Here is a 15,014-nt window from a genome sequence, read left to right on the forward strand (position 1 = left end):
AACAGGACCTACTTTTATTAGAACAATGGTCCAGTACTTGGCAACTGAATTTTAATGCCAAAAAATGTAAGGTAATGCACCTTGGTAACAGAAATCCATGCAGAATGTACACCCTGAATGGTGAAAACCTAACAAGAACTGCAGCATGACGGGATTTGGGAGTAATCATCTGGGATGATATAAAAGTTGCCAATCAGGTGGAGAAAGCGTCAGCAAAGGCCAGACAAATGCTGAGATGCATTAGAAGAAGCTTTATCAGCTGAAAGCCTGAAGTTATACAGATTCATGGTGAGACCTCACCTGGAGTACTGTGTTCAGTTTTGGAGGCCACATTATCAAAAGGATGTGAAGAGAATGGAGTCGATTCAGCGAATGGCCACTAGTGTGGTCTCAGGACTCAAAGATCTCCCATATGAAGAATGTCTGAGCAGGCTACGCTTATATTTTCTCAAAGAGCGCAGAGAAAGGGGGGGGGGACATGATAGAAACATTCAAATACATCACGGGCCGCATTGAGGTGGAGGAAGAAATCTTTTATCTTATGGGTCCCACGGCGACAAGAGGGCACCTGCTAAAACTCAGGGGGGGGGGGGAAGATTTCATGGGGACACCAGGAAATACTTCTTCACCGAAAGAGTAATTGATCGATGGAATGGTCTTCCACGTCAGGTAGTCGAGGCCAGTACCACACTCGACTTCAAGGGACGATGGGACCGTTTGGTGGGGTCGCTCCAGAGGAATTCTTAAAAGATGGATTCTCGAGGAGGGAGGGTTCTTGAGTAGGCAGACTTGTTGGGCCCTCGGACCTTTTCTGTTGTCATACTCTATGTTTCTCTATAATTGAATAGAGAACATGTGCTAGATGTAATCTACTTGGATTTCAGTAAGGCCTTTGACACAGTCCCTCATAGAAGGTTCACAATTAAACACAGTGGGCTAAAGTTAGGATATAAAGTGGTGAACTGGATTGGGAATTAGTTGAATGGCAGACAGCAGAGAATGGTGGTAAATGGAGTTTACTCAGAGGATAGAAAGATAAGTAGTGGAGTGTTGCAGGGACTGGTACCAGGACTGATGCTATTGAACAGATTTGTGAGGGACATTGCTGAAAGGTTAGAAGGAAAGTGTTTGCCTTTTTGAGGATGACACCAAGAATTGCAATAAAGAGGGACTGGACAAGATGAGAATGGATCTATAAAAATTAGAAGAAAGGTCAAATGTTTGGCAGTTAAAATTTATTGTGAAGAAGTGATGCACGTAGGGCATAGAAATCCTCCCAAAACAGTATGCTGAATGCTGAATATTGACCCCTAAATGTCAGATTAGGCTAAAATTCAGTGGCACTTAATCGGCTATGTGCCACTGAATATCATGGCTAGCATCAAACACAAAGCCAGCTACCTTGGGGGCATTCTGTGGGTGTAATCAACACTTGGTCACTTAAGTGCTGAATATCAGCACTTAAGCGGTTAGGGTTAGCACATAAATGGATCATATAAATGTCCATCTTATTTTTATGTAGTAAACCACTGCCACTTAAGTGATAAATATCGACTTAAGCGGCTATGTGTTATCTTGCTTAAAAATAACCGTATATTCAAAGCTGAAGCTTGCATAGGTCCTGGCTGTGAATATCGGGGAATAATGCCATCAGCAGTGAGTAAGGCCGATGGTTGAATATTAACATAGAAACATAGAATATGACGGCAGAAAAGGGCCATCGGCCCAACAAGTCTGCCCACTCTAAGAACCCTCCCCCCTAAGCACTTCCTCGAAGTGAACCCACATGCTTATCCCATTTTTTCTTAAAATCGAGCACATTGCTGGCCTCAATTACCTGAAGTGGAAGACGATTCCAACAATCAACCACCCTTTCGGTGAAGAAATACTTCCTAGTGTCACCATGAAATCTCCCACCCTTGATTTTTAATGGATGCCCTCTTGTTGCCGTAGGTCCTGTAAGGAAAAAGATGTCTTCTTCCACCTCAATACGGCCAGTAACATATTTGAACATCGAGAGAGTATAGCTGCAACTTACCTAGATGTTTTTCATATGGGAGATCCTTGAGGCCTGAGACCATCCTAGTGGCCATTCGCTGAACCGACTCTATTCTCAGCACATCCTTTTGATAATGTGGCCTGCAAAACTGAACACAATATTCCAGATGAGGTCTCACCATGGACCTGTACAATGGCATTATAACTTTGGGCTTCCGGCTGACAAAACTTCTACGGATGCAGTCCAGCATTTGTATAGTCTTGGATGATGCTTTCTCTACTTGATTGGCAGTCTTCATATCTTCGCTGATGATTACTCCTAGGTCCCGTTCTGCAATAGTTCTTACTAAGGTCTCACCATTCAGGGTGTAAGTTCTGTGTGGATTTCCGCTGCCAAGGTGCATAACCTTACACTTTTTGGCATTAAAACTCAGTTGCCAAGTTGCGGACCATTGTTCTACTAAGTGTAGCTCCTGCGTCATAGTGTCTGGCACGGTGCTATTGCCCACTATGTTGCACAGTTTAGCGTCATTGGCAAATAATGCAATTTTACCTCGAAGTCCCTAAGGCAGGTCCCGTACAAAGATGTTAAATAGGATTGGACTCAAAACTGAGCCCTGCAGCACACCACTTATCACTTCCGATGTTTCGGAGGGAGTACCATTGACCACCACCCTCTGGAGTCTGCCACTGAGCCAGTCTTTAACCCATGCCATCAATGTTTCTCCTAGTCCCAATGAACTCATCTTGTTCAATAACTTGCGGTGTGGGACTCTATCAAAAGCCTTGCTGAAGTCCAAATACATGACATCCAGGGACTCTCCCATATCTAGCTTTTTTGTTATCCAGTCAAAGAAGCTGATTAGATTGGATTGGCAGGACCTTCCCTTTGTAAATCCATGCTGGAGGGGATCCTTCAGCCTCTCGTCGCTCAGGATCATATCTAATTTGTGCTTAATCAACGTTTCCATAAGTTTACACATTATTGATGTGAGACTTACCGGTCTGTAATTTGCAGTTTCCGACTTGCATCCCTTTTTGTGGAGCGGAATGACATTAGCTGTTTTCCAGTCTAATGGGACTCTTCTTGTGCTTAGGGAAAGATTGAAGAGCGCAGCTAACAGCTCCGCCAGGACATCTCTCAATTCCCTAAGCGCTCTGGGGTGCATTTCTACATCTTTTGCTCACTTTCTTAATATAGAGGTTGGTTGCTTCCTGTAGGGTAGATTTCAGAGCTGACCACAGTACCTCCACAGTACTATCTGTGTGTCCTGTTTTTGCAGTGCCTCATAGACAAAATCTCCCATGCTCTTGAAGTTAGTGCCCTTAAAGTTAAGTACCTTTGTGGATGTGTTAGACTTATTGAAACCCTTCCTGAGTTGAAACCACAACATGTTATGGTCACTGGATGCCAACGCATCACCCACCGAAACCTCTGTGACGCTGTCTCCGTTGGTGAGCACCAGGTCCAGTATCGCCTGATCCCTAGTAGGTTCCAATACCATCTGTTTGAGTCGTGCTCCCCTTATGGAGGTTAGTAGCTTTCTGCTGCCGCTGGTCATAGCGGAAAGTTTGTTCCAATCTACGTCAGACATATTGAAGTCTCCCAATAGTACAGTGTCTCCACGCAGAATGATGGTCTCGATGTCTTCGATCAATTTTTTGTCTATTTCATCCTGTTGTCTTGGAGGTCTGTATACTACACCAAGATACAGGCATTTGTCATTTCCCCTGGCCAGGTTCACCTGGAGGGATTCCCCGGTATATTTGATCTCTGTGATTTTGGTAACTGTGATGTCCTCTTTGATGTATAGTGCTACCCCTCCTCCAGTTTTGCCTTCTCTGTCTCGACGGAGCAAGTTATATCCTGGTATAGCCATATCCCACCCATGGGAATCCGTGAACCAGGTTTCAGATATTGCCACTATATCTAGGTCGGCATGCCTCATTTCTGTTTCTAATTCCAGGATTTTATTGCCTAAACTGTGGGCATTGACGTACATAGCCCTCCATACACTGAATTTACCCGGTCTCCATGGGGATTTTCCCATTTGAGTTAGTTTGTCCTCTGCAGTTTTGTCTGCAATGTGAGTGCTTGCCTCTGATTCGGACTCACCCCACCAGAAAGGTTACTTACCACACCGTGATGAGAGTGGGTACCCTCCCCCAACTCACTTAGTTTAAAGCCCTTCGGAGCAGGTGGGCCTAAATGTCAGATTAGGCATTTCCAATTATTCCTGAGATCACCTGGAAGTTTTCAGCAAAATGATCAAAGTAGTTCAGGATTCTTGCTCATTCTGAGGACTTCCTTTATCCCTACTGTGCACACTGGAAAGAAAACCATCAATTACTCTTCTCAGATGAACCCTAGATAATTTAATATGTATAGGATTAATTTTCTGAAATGAAGACTCATATAAAGAATCAAAATAATATTAGCTGAAAAATGATGAATAGCACTTAGCGGTATCTTGAATATAGTTTTCATTGCTGTCTGGGAAGTGGTATTTAGCTCAAACCCCCTTCCAGGACTAAGGCCATTGACACAGATCAAGTATCATATACACTCAAATATGGCCCTAAAATGGGGGTTTATATTCGGGTCAACGCCAATCCGCTCCCTCCTGGGCCAGCGATGGGCTAGTACAGGAGGGTTCCCTCTCGTCTCCTGTCCCTGCCAACTCTAAGTACTTTTACCTCCCTCCTGCCTCCCCGGCATTCCTTTTAAATGACTGGTCATCCAACGGTGGGCCAAGGAGATCCACTGCTGAATGGCTGCTGCAAGTTCTCATGGCAAAATCGTGAGTTCCCGCTGTCTCATGGTTGCCGCAAGAACTCTCAGCAACCATTCAGCTAGAAGCTCTTCTCAGGGCAGGAGCGAAGGAAGATTGCTCGTGTCATGGGGGGAGGGAGGTTACCTTGATTTATATTTAAGTATATAGGGTATACCTTTAAATATTACTCCTGACTTTATCTTCCAGTTTCTCTTTTTTTTTTTTTTTCCATAAAATCATAGTGCTCATTCCATTGTCCTTGAATACAGTATTATTTACAAGGACTCCGCGCTGAGTATTTGCTTATAACATTGTCTTCTGTCTGGAAGAAAAATCAATCGGCGGCTAGAATATACCTTCTCGGTCAGCACATACTGCCTGCAAAGAGCAATTTCACGTGAGTGGACAGATTGAGCCAGCCAGTCGCATCATCCAATTCTTCTTCTGACACATCCAGTCATTTCACATTAACATTACACACCTACTGAACAGCCTCAGTTCAGCCCCCCAGGAGTTTCTCTGAAGGTAGTTAACCAGAATGCAATAACACCTACTTAGAATATATTACAAATTTGCATTTGCTTTGGTTGATTCCATATTCAACAGAATAAGCAAGCTAGCTGAAGGCAGAACCCTCATTTAATTAACCCTCTTGGCGTACCTACCATGTGATTAAATGTGACTGAGCTGCTCCTTGGGGTTTCAGCTACTGGAAATACTAACAATAATCGTTTGTTTTGTTTTTATATTTAAACACATTATTGCATAGCTTGGTGCAGAGATAATTACCAACTTTATCTCCTGTGTTTCTCTAATGTTCATTAATAACAATAAAGGGCTGTAGGTTAAAAACTCATTTAATTGCCTTTATGTTAATGACATTATGAATAGCCTTAGCTAGAAGATTCTGATTTTGACCGGTATCCTGTTTCTCTGCAAAGCCCCAGGAGGGCTGCTCATTTTATCAGCATTACTGATTCGGAGTTTTTCCTTGCAGGTGGATTTTTGTACATAATCAGAATTAATGCACAAGACACTTCGGAAGGAATAGAGAAGAAACACTCTGAATAAGTAATTAAGCAGAGAGCCCAAGGAAAGATGGACCCAACAAATCTCTCAGCATATTCATAAAGCATTCAGAACAGTCACCCACACGATGAAAACTTTGCTAATAATAACGTTTAATGTCATTTTTTTTTTCTGCCTAGTTGTAGGTGGCAAAAAAAGTGCATGAATGGCAGCATTTTAGCATTTACAACACAATTTTTATTTGCATGCCGCCAATACCTCAAAAGAAGTTCAAAGCGGTTAACAAAGACAATAATCAATACAATAAAACATTACAAAAATTATAACTTTTTCCAAAACATATTCCTTAAACAAATGAGTTTTCAAGGCCTTTCTAAAACTCTTTTAATCATGATGTAAGTGACCTCAGAGAATACCAGCCAGTAGAAAAGTGTGCATCAACATTGCTGGTGAGTGCATACATGGGCAATGTACACATGTTCCAGCCCACAACTAGGCACGGGCATTTACACCAGTTTTAAGCCAGTATAGGTGCTTTCACCTTAAAACTAAGCACATTTTAGGCTACTTGCACTAGTAATTTCTATCAAGAAATGTAGGCGCCCACTTCACAGAATAGGCTTCAGATGGGTGCCATAATCAGTTCTTTAATAGGTATTCTGCTAGGTTACCTATTAAAGAACTGATTATGGGCATCCCTCCTGCCACGGACAGTGGGGGGAGGGGGAGGGGGTGGCAGCGGGAGGGAGTGGGCATCCCTCCTGCCAGCCGACTTGCGGTGGGGCTCAGGGATTCCCTGCCATGGCCACTCAGCTGATCGCGGCAGGGAGATTTCCTTGCCGAGATCAGTTTAGCGGCCACGTCTAATTGAGATGTAGACCAGCATTTCAAAGGCCTACATTTCAGGTGCCTATCATGGCCCTAGGGAGATGCCTAGAGCTGCTTAAGCTCACCTAAGGCCACTTCTGGGCATAGCCCACGTTTCTCCCTCAACTGTGACAGACACCTACAGTGTAGGTGGCCTGCCTTGGGCTGGATTTTTTTTTTTTTTTAAGAAAACATGCATTCCAATTGGCTGGTTAGACAGCAGTAGAACGCCTACCGCCGTCTACAGTCGGGACACTGTTTATAGAATATCGCTCATTGTGTCTAAGCAGCTTACAATAAAGTTATGTTTAAAATAAAAATTTAATATAAACATCATATAGCACAAATTGGTGAGGGGAAAGAACTACAATTTATGACAGGAAAGCAAAAGGGAAGGATAATACAAGAGGTCTATGGGATGGTCTATGTGTTCCAACTAGAATATTCTGTGGTACATAAAAGTTTGATAGTCAAATACCTATGAAAAAGTAACAGTAAATAAAAATGTTTTAAGATCTTTCTTAAAAGTGTTCATGGAAGTTTGAAGTTTAAGATGATTAGGAAGCAGATTCCATAGTTTGGGACCCTGGACAGAGAAAATGGAATCGCGTATAGAATCTACAAATATCTCTCTAAATGTGGGAATTATTAGATGGTTTTGATTAAGAGATCTAAGAGCTCGAGACGGAGTATAGGGTGTTAGGAATTTACTAAGAAATAAAGGAGTATCTGTAGAATGAATATACGTATATGTTTTAAACGAAACATTTGTTGTCTAACCATTGAAATTAGTGAATTCTAAACAGTTTTATGGCAGGAAATGGAAGAGCTGGGATCTGAACTTTATTTCCTAGCCTAAGATGCTTGAACGTGACCCTCTCCTTGGTGCTGCAGCCTTAAATTTCTCATTGCAGCTAGAGAAATTTTATTTTCTAAATGTTAGGGAGGGTCTAACAAAGTACAGTGGTAAATATATTACAAGGAAAATGAGGATAGGGTTTAACAGAGCAAACTGTGTAGATTTGTAATTAAGACAAAACATTTTTTTTTTCTTGAATGAATATAAGTATAACCCACGATCATTACAGTCTTAGCAGGCATGAGAAGGAATAGTCCTTGTATAATTTCATCAGCGTGGTGCACTGCCTTTGGTAATTACAGGGTCACCACACAAAGTATCACAGTAATTACCGTGTTACTTCACAGTAATTCCATTCTACTCAATGGATCTACCACATAATTACTGCTGTGTTGTGTGATAAGATTCAAGTAACCTGCTAATTATTGCGGGTCACCTCAGCATTAGACACAGGCCTACTTTTTATCACTATCAGCCCAAAGTACCTTCATGTTCTACCTCATTGTCGCTTTTATTATTATTATTTTTTTTTATATCGCACATACATCATAGACAATAAAAGAAAAAAACATTGCTCTTTGCATACAAGCCATTGGCTTTGGGTCTGCCCTGACTGTGATCTACAGTGTGAGGTTCTGTTCCCCATTTTCTTCCAAATTTCAGTGTCACTTCATTAGTGACTTTGGATTAGTGACTTCCTCTTTCATATTGTTGACTCTAAGAAGGATTTTTGATTTTCACAGGTAAAACACCACAATTTGCTTTTTACATACCCACTTACCAAAGAATGGGCACTGCCAGGGGGAACTAAGAGTGGCAGCTTTTAGGCCTTCAGACAGACAAAACAAGATGCTAATTTCAGCAGACTACATGAAGCCAAATACCAAGATAAAGGACATTCAGTGAATGACCTGCACACTTAATAAATGAAGGGCCACTGTTTAAATGGGTAATATGTCTAAGAAGCAATTCAATAATTCTCTTGCTGTCAGCAGTCTTTCTAACCATCAATCAAGCAGCAGCTGAATTTACATAGAAGACTAAGGTCTACTCATGCATCTACTGGTGTTTGGCAAGGTTTGTCCCAATTCTGGAGACCGCACCTTCAAAAAGATATAAACAGGATGGAGTCGGACCAGAGGAAGGCTACTAAAATGGTGCATGGTCTTCATCATAAGGCCTTTGGGGACAGACTTAAAGATCTCAATCTGTATACTTTGGAGGAAAGGCGGGAGAGGGGAGATATGATAGAGACGTGTAAATACCTTCATGGCGTAAATGCGAATGAATCGAGTCTCATTTGAAAGGAAGCTCTGGAGGGCATAGGATGAAGTTATGAGGTGATAGGCTCAGGAGTAACCTAAGGAAGTACTTTTTTACAGACAGGGTAATAGATGCATGTTACAGTCTCCCGGAAGAGGTGGTGAAAGCGTGGGATAGGCATGTGGGATCTCTTAGAGAGAGAAAGAAATAATGGTTACTGCAGATGAGTAGACTGGATGGGCCATTTGACCTTTATCCAGTGGCGTACCTAGCATATGTGGCACCCGGGGCCTATCATTTTTTGACTCCCCCCCCCCCCATCTGTATGAAAAACATGATTTTTAGTAACATCCACACGTCACACAAGAGTGTACCTAGGAAAAGGCAGCAGCTTACATACTGCGGTGAGCAGTACGTCAATAAACCCATTGTAAAACTAAACAAGCCAGACTAGTACAGATCAATCCTACACAGTCAATCCTAACAGAAAACCATGTCTTTTCAAACACACAGAACACAGAAAACACCTTCGCCTAATATGTAATCACAAACTAACCCTTCCCTCTTTTATAAAACTGTAGTGTGGTTTTTAGCCATGGTGGTAACAGCTCAGATGCCAACGCTAAAAAACGCACTACAGTTTTGTAAATGGGGAGATAGAATAAAAATACAAAGACAAAGATTAAACTGAAGCACCAAGAAGCTGGTCTCTGCATACAATGCAACACCACAGAAGCAGCAATGCATCTCCCCTAAAGCAAAAAAAAAAATATTTTTCTACCTCCTCTTCTCTGATTTCTGCTTTCCTCATCTTCTTGTCACTCTCTTCCTTTCATCCACGGTCTACTCTCTCTCTGCCCTTTCTATATGGCATCTTCTCTCCTTCTATTCACTTTCCAGAAACTTTATGCTTCCCCCTTCCATCTCTCCCACACCCCCATGGTCTGGCATTTCATTCTCTCTCCTCTCCCTTCCCCCCACTTCCATCAGCATCTGCCCCCTTTCTCACCCTTCACCACGCTTCCATACCACCCTGACCCTCTTTCTCACCCTTCACCATGCTTCCATACCACCCTGACCACCATTCTCACCCTTCACCATGCTTCCATACCACCCTGACCCCCTTTCTCACCCTTCATCACACTTCCATACCACCCTGACCCCCTTTTTCTTCTTCCACCATCCTGCTATGCTTTTTTCTCTCTCCATCGAAATCAGCAAGGTCCCGCGATGATTACTTTTGCTGCCGCTGCTTCGGAAGAGGTAAGTGATGTCGGAGGGGGGCTGGGCCGGCAGAGGCAAGGTCCTGCGATGACTGCAGCTACCGGTCCACCCCCCTCCGACGTCACTTACCTCTTCCGAAGCAGCGGCAGCAAAAGTAATCATCGCGGGGCCTTCATGAACTTCAGTGCGGCTGCCGACTCTGCTCTGGAATAAATACGGCAGCCGCGCTGAGGAGCCGTTTTCAGCAGCGTGGAAGCTTCCAGACCTGGCCGGCTGTGCACCCCCTTGGATACACCACTGCCTTTATCTGCCCTCATGTTTCTATGTTTCTATATGAATGTTGAGATTATAATAATAATAATAATAATAACTTTATTCTTGTATACCGCAATACCATGGAAGTTCAATGTGGTTAACAATAGAAGAGACTGTACATTTACAGCAATGATACATATTACAGTATTGTTACATTTACAGAGATGTTACATAAATGGCAGTAATAAAAAGGCATATACTAAAGAAGAGACTGTACGTATACAGCGATGTTACGTTATAGCGGTGATACATTTACAGTGATGTTAAATATGAGGCAATGAAAAGGCAGGGCGATTAGATAAAAACAGAGATTGAGTAAGAGAGGCCATGGAGGCTTGGGAGGGGGGCGAAATCAGAGGGAATGGAGGCATATCGAGGTCAGGAGGGTGCAGGGAAGGAGGGAAGGCAGCGTTAGCGGAATTTGTCAAAGAGGTAGGTTTTTAGTGACTTCCTGAACAGGTGGTAGGGCGGGGAGTTGGAGATGAGGGCGGTGAGGCAATTGTTCCACTTGCCCGCTTGGAATGCTAGGGTTCTATCAATGAATCTCTTGTAGAGGCAGCCTTTTAGGGAGGGAAAGGTGAATAAGTGGGCGTTTCTTGTGCGAGAGGGGCCTGCTGTTTCAAGGTGCTCAGACAAGTAGATTGGGGAAGATCCTGTTAGAGTTTTGAAACAGAGGCAGGCGAACTTAAAGATGATCCTTGCCTCTACTGGAAGCCAATGGAGTTTGGTGTAGTAGGGGCTAACATGGTCGTATTTTTTGAGATCATAGATGAGGTGGACGGCCGCATTTTGGACTATTCTAAGACGTTTGATGGTATTTTTATAGGATCCCAGGTAAATAATGTTGCAGTAGTCTAATATGCTTAATACCAGAGATTGAACGAGTAGACGGAAGGCTTGGTGGTCGAAGTAACGTTTGATGGTGCGCAGTTTCCAGAGGGTACAGAAACATTTTTCTGTACATTTTACTGATGTAGGCATTTGCTGAAACGTAGCTGGGTCAAAAATCTTTTTTTCTGTAGGACGCCTGCATGCTTAAGCCATTTTAAGCTGCAGTAAGCACTCACTAGCACTTACCAAAGCTTAGTAAAAAGACCCCTAACTAAAATATGAGAGTAAATCAAAAAGTAAAGGCAAAATACATTTAACAGTTTTAATAGCAGTAACTGTGAGCAATTGAACATATCACTTTTCCACATAGTCTTCATGCATGACGACACATTTGTTGTATTGTTCAACTAGCTTCTGCATTTGTGCAGAAAAGTTTTTCAGCTGCTCCCGAAGCCAGATGAACACCGCTTCCTTTACTTCATCATCAGAGGTGAATCTGCAACCTCACAGTGTCTCCATTACTGGAACCATTACTGCTAGGAACCAGATTCAGGCTGTAAGGAAGATATGGAAGATGTCTGAACCCAAGCTGTTGCACTGTCACTGCTGCTGTATGAAGATGTGCATTGTCATGGTGCAGCAAAACTGTTTTGGACAACATTCCTCTTCTTTTGATGTGAATTGCAGATTTAAGTTCATTTTGCAGCAATGCATAGTAATTTTCACCGTTCACTGTTTGCCCATGTGCGTGGAAATATGCCAGAGTAGGCTTCTTCTTAGAGGAAGGCTGATGTTTGAATTTCTTCTTCACTGGAGAAGATGGATGTCTCCACTCCATGATTTTTCTTTGCACTCCGGGTCGCAGTGATGCAACCATGTCTCATTGCCGGTGACAATTCTCTCCAGAATACTCGGATTTTCTTCATACCATCTCAAGAACTGGGTTGTAACCTCCACATGCTATTGCTTGTGGAGATCAGTAAGCTGTTTGGGAACCCATCGTGTGCAGACTTTCCTGTATCCCAAGTCATCATGCATTACAGCAAATACAGATCCATAGCTAACATCTAAATTTGCAGTCAATTAAGAACATAAGAACATAAGAAGTTGCCTCCGCTGAGGCAGACCATAGGTCCATCCTGCCCAGCGGTCCGCTCCCGCGGCGGCCCATCAGGCCCATTGCCTGAGTAGTGGTCTATACCTATCTATACCCTTCAATCCCTTTTTCTTCTAGGAATCTATCCAAACCTTCTTTGAAACCATTTAATGTTTTCTTGTCTACAACAGCCTCTGGAAGCGCGTTCCATGTATCCACCACCCTCTGAGTGAAAAAGAACTTCCTAGCGTTTGTTCTAAACCTGTCCCCTTTCAATTTCTCCGAGTGCCCCCTTGTACTTGTGGTGCCCCATAATTTAAAAAATCTGTCCCTGTCTACTTTTTCTATGCCCTTCAGGATCTTGAAGGTTTCTATCATGTCTCCTCTAAGTCTCCGCTTTTCCAGGGAGAAAAGTCCCAACTGCTTCAATCTGTCGGTATATGGGAGATTTTCCATTCCCTTTATCAGTTTAGTTGCTCTTCTCTGTACTCCCTCAAGTACTGCCATGTCCTTCTTGAGGTACGGCGACCAGTACTGGACACAGTACTCCAGATGCGGCCGCAACGTTATCCGTCAGTCTTCTCTAATCAAGGCATCCACCCTGCCAATGTGCTCTTGTGTGTTGATATGTTGATATGTGACCAGAACGACCTTTGTTGGTTATACCTGTTCTTTGTGCTTTAAACCTTTGTACCCATTCATAAACCTTTCATTGATTCATGGTACTATGTTCATACTGAGTCAATATCCAATGGTGAATTTCCACAGGTTTCACTTCCTCTATCCAAAGAAAACACACTACTACTCGTTGTTCTTTGATGGTGTAATCTTACATTGGAGTGTCTATGTTTCTGATCTCATGGCTGCCACAAGACTAAAGAACAAAAGAACATAAGAATAGCCTTACTGGGTCAGACCAATGGTCCATCAAGCCCAGTAGCCCGTTATCACGGTGGTCAATCCAGGCAACTAATACCTGGCCAAAACCCAAGGAGTAGCAATATTCCATGCTACCGATCCAGGGCAAGAAGTGGCTTCCCCCATGACTTTCTCAATAACAGACTATGGACTTTTCCTCCAGGAAATTGTCCAAACCTTTCTTAAAACCAGCCACGTTCTTACCACAACCTCTGGCAATGTGCTCCAGAGTTTATCTATTCTCTGAGTGAAAAAAAAAAGTCCTCCTATTGGTTTTAAAAGTATTCCTCTGTAACTTCATCGAGTGTCCCATAGTCTTTATAATTTTTGACAGTGAAAAATCGATCCACTTGTACCCGTTCTACTCAGGATTTTCTAGACTTCAATCATATCTCCCCTCAGCCATTTTTTTTCCAAGCTGAAGAGGCCTAACCGTTTTAGTCTTTCCTCATACGAGTGCTGCTCTGTGCATTGACAAACTATCCAACAGGCAATGTATGAGTACATATGTTGCATTTCATTGTTCTTTTCTAGCTATTGCATAATTTAACAATTGCCTTTAATTTTTGATTTACCCTTGTACATTTATTTCTGTATGATATGTAATCTGTTTTATTTTCTAAATCTCTTTAGTGTGTCTCACAAAAGGCGGGAAAGAAAATCAATAAACTAAAACTAAACTAAACTAGCAATTACAAAGCCTAAAAAAGTGAACTAACCAATTAAATTCTACACCAGTTCTATTGTTTGCAAAAGAAAAATACAGCTGCTTCTAGATGAAGTACTGGACAATTCTTTCTGATGTTGTCATACACTTTGGAATTTTCTGGCCTCAGTGTTGTTTAGTTAAAGTCATCATAGCTGTTTTCAAGAAAACTACACATTTTCTGATCAAGACCGTTTAAAACATACAAAAAAGCCTCACTTAGCTGACTGTAGATGCTTCAGGTGATTGGCATAGAAATCTCTACAATTCATCTAAAATTCAAAACACAAGCTGAGCATTCCAGAAGATGGAAATCCATCTCTGACAAGATTATTAAATAACTATATATAATTCAGATGTTTCAGTCCTAGTAAGAGTGTCATTAGAATGCTTATACTGTACTTGATAAAAAGAGATAGACCCTGGGGAAAGGAATAGAAAACAAAGATGAAATTGTTATAATGCCTTTGTATTGCTCCATGGTGCAGCCACACCTCAAATACTGTGTGCAGTTCTGGTCTCCACATCTCAGAAAGATATAGCGGAATTAGCAAAGGTACAGAGAAGGGCAATGAAAATGATCAATGGGATGGGAGGACGTCCCTAAGAGAAAAAGCTAAAGCAGCCAGGGCTCTTCAGTCTGGTGAATAGATGGTTCAGGGGAGATATGACAGAGGTATATAAAATACTGAGAAGAGTGGAATGGGTAGATGTGAGTTGCTTGTTCACTCCTTCCAAAAATACCAGGACCAGTAGGCATGTAATGAAGCTACTAAGTAGTAGATTTAAGACAACTGACGGCAGCCATTCAGTAAGCGGTGTGGAGCCAGGCTGGATGCCAAAAAGATTGCATCTGCTCTGCACCGCTGGAGATTCGAGGAGGCAGCCGTCAGCCATCCAGCAGGTAAGATAAGCCATGACTAATGCCATGGGGCGGCTTATCTACCGGTTTTAAAACATAGTTCGCTGTTTGCTGCGGCCTATATATATGGGGAAATACGGTATTCATTGTAGGTATCCTGAAAACCTGACTGGTTGGGATGCCTTCAGGACCAGGATTGGGAACCACTGATCTAGCCTTTTGTTGTGTTTTAGTGTTTCCAGGTATTCAACAGTATTTTCATGCAAAGTACA

This window comes from Geotrypetes seraphini, chromosome 12, assembly GCF_902459505.1.
Source record: "Geotrypetes seraphini chromosome 12, aGeoSer1.1, whole genome shotgun sequence".
Classification (NCBI taxonomy): domain Eukaryota; kingdom Metazoa; phylum Chordata; class Amphibia; order Gymnophiona; family Dermophiidae; genus Geotrypetes; species Geotrypetes seraphini.